Source organism: Micromys minutus (assembly GCF_963924665.1).
Source record: "Micromys minutus genome assembly, chromosome: 1".
In the NCBI taxonomy this organism is placed as follows: domain Eukaryota; kingdom Metazoa; phylum Chordata; class Mammalia; order Rodentia; family Muridae; genus Micromys; species Micromys minutus.
The window spans coordinates 171,882,570-171,885,654 of record NC_137969.1 but is presented as its reverse complement, the minus strand read 5'-3'; positions in this window follow the sequence as shown (position 1 = coordinate 171,885,654).

The following is a 3,085-nucleotide window of genomic DNA, read 5'->3' as shown; positions in this document are numbered from 1 at the left end:
ATGTTCCTTATGGTTTCTGCTTACACTTTTTTTTTGTCAGAAGTCAGGTTCTTAAAAGTAAAAAAGAAAAAAACAGCCAAAAAATAAATCACCATATTCCAGTGTTATGCAGAGTTCCTAGAGCACAATGTATACAAAAAAAAAAAAAAAAATCACATTCTGAAAACATAGCTCTGGAGCGTATATCCACATATGTATGGAGTATAGAGTGCTTGAGTTTCTGGAGTCTTGGCCTCCAACATGTAGAAGACACATTGCAATCTTGCTTCAGGGCTGAAGAGAGATTGCATTTACTGCTTGAACACTCAGCACCTCGGAGAGTCCTGGCATCCTGAGTACCGAAAAATGTTTTCTGTAGCACTTCGGAAGTTTGGCAGCCAGACCCCGTCCACTGCACATAGTTAATTGTATTGCGTGGTTGCGTGACTTTGTGTGACTTGTCCCCAGGCTTTAGAAATGGATGCATTTGTGTGTGACTACTCAGCATTCCTGTGACATGACTGCCATGATGCTCCAGATGGAACATGGGGAGAGAATCAAGGGGGCTTGCAAAGTTTTAGGGAACATTTAGTCTCGTGTCTGCTTTCACAGCCAACCTCTCCTGTTGGGCAAAACTGTGAGGGTCTTGTCTCATTCTTCGTGGGGTTCTGGGTTTTCACAGTGCACCTTAGTTTGGTGCTGAACTCTCTTGCCTTCTGTTTCTGGGCACAGTGTCTGTTCTGTGGCTCAGAAAAGCTTCCTGATTAAGAACACATACATCCTCTTAGGAAGACAGCCTTCACCCCTCATTCTAGCTTAATGGTCCAATTTTCCAGCTGCTTCAGATCTGTCACTCTCATCCATCCATCCCCAGTCTGGTCCATTCGAAAATCAGCGACGTCCCAGTTCTAAATTGTTTGCTTCCATTTTGCTTTAAATTTTTATTATTAACAGATCTCAAGCCCCCAGTCTTAAAATTATTTGTTCTACAAATGTGGCTCTTTAGGAGGCATCTGATTACTCTTCACTCCCACATATGCGTGCCTCAAGCATTCTACCCAAACACTGTGCAATCATGAGAACTATCCTGAAAATCAAGACCACCAACTCTACAGACATATATTGTTGGATGCTCCATTACCCTTTCCCTTTGCCGAAACCTTCAAATATATCCTCTAGAAATGGATATGTTTGTTTGGAAATAAGAGAACGTCCCAATGGGAACCTACGTGCCATGGCCAACCAGAGTGTATTCAAGAAGCTGAGACTAGGGGAAGCTGTGAAGGGTCACAGGAAATATTGGTAATCCTGGTCACAGATATTAATAATGGGTTTTTAAGAACAACTAACAAGCATGGGACCAGCCCAAAGCCAGATATATGGTTGCTGAAGGTCTCCTCTCATCCTTACATGAGTTCTCTCTGTATAATGTGGTGAATTGTTTGGAAGGCTATGGTCATGGCTGCATCTTTTGAGACTAGTTCTTATCATCAGACATACAACCATCATATCCCTCCATTTACAGCTTCCTGGCCTTATTTCGTAGTAAGTTTTGGTGATGGCTAAAGGACTCCATTTTGGCACTGGCAAACCTCACGGGATGCTAAAACATAGAGGAACAGAAACTGTTTCAGATCCAAGTGAAAACTTCCCACCCACAGTAAGGTCTGGTTTGTGTTGAGACTCCAGAGCCTGGCTCTGAAGGAGTCTGGGGGACTTTGGATCACAGGACCTACCGTGACCATTTGTCTTACTTTGTACCCATTTAGCTTCCTTGTGGTGAGCAGCATTGAGATTCTTTCAGTGAGCATTTGTGCTGCAGAAGGAAGCACAGATACTTTGAAAAACGACAGTTAGTGGGTGGGGGTCATTTTAGTCTCTCTAGGAGCCTTTGTGCATCATAGGAACAGGAATGGATGAGCATGGTTTGGGACTCAACATGCTTAGAGTGCTTCACAGTCTGTGTGAGAGAAGGCTGTGTCCTGTTCCACTTTCTTCCTGGCATGGTTGGTAATTAAACAATATTTGAGTGCATTAAGACTATCTCAATTAAGCCAGGGAGACAGGATCTTCCTGCCCCAGAAAGACTTCTTATCACATGGAAACATTTCCCTAGAGGTCAGAACTCTGATCTTCTGCCTCACTCTTCCACACCCTGACTTTTCTCATCCTGGAAGCAGCTTTAGTAAAGTGTGCACCATCCCTGGATTTGACTCCTTGTCTAATGACGCTAAACAGTTCTATCCCAGCACTAAAGAAAGCCTTTGTCCTATTATTCCATATATCCCATCCTATAAGATGTACATGGTCCACATCATTAACACTCACCATCACAAAGAAAATTAACACATTAGCATCATTGTTCTTGACAACTAAGAACACCTGTGTCTAGGCTGGCTTCAAGGTCTCTGTCAGCTCTATCAACCTCCAGATAGCCCAGCAGTTTGTCCCAAGGCGTCAGTTCAACAACAGCTTATATTTTTAACATCCACATAGCTTTGTGCAGAAGTCCATGGAACCCCATGGCACCCCACGGCACCCCACGGTACCCCTCTACCTTCTGTGAATATAAGGTAACAACAGGCTCAAGGCTTGAGTTCTTTTCTTCCATATGAGACACATTTCCTGATGAAACAGGAGTTCTAATTCTAATGACAAGATATTCAGCTGGTACTTTTTATGCACCGTTATGGAGAGAAATATATTATTTATGGTCATCAACTTTATACAAATGTGTCACATCCAATATCAAGCTAGCTGTGGAAGGACAAAGTAAGGGCTTCCATAAAATCTGTCTTTACCCAGTATCTCCTCTTGGGGGTGGGTGGGCATTAGATGCCATTCCTGAAGTATTCTGTGAGCCTAGAACAGTGACATACTCTCTCTGAACCTCTTTACTAGAGTTTTAAGAAATAAAATACTATTGTTGCCATCTGCAGAGGAAGAAATGTAAAATTTATCTCAGGGAGTCTTGGCACACTCAGGGCTCTATGTACAGCCTTGAGGCTCAAAGGACATAGAAATAGTAAGTGGTAGATCCATGGCCTGGCACATGCCCTAGGGACTCCCTAGGTACAACCTTTTACAGAGAGAACTTTCTAATGCT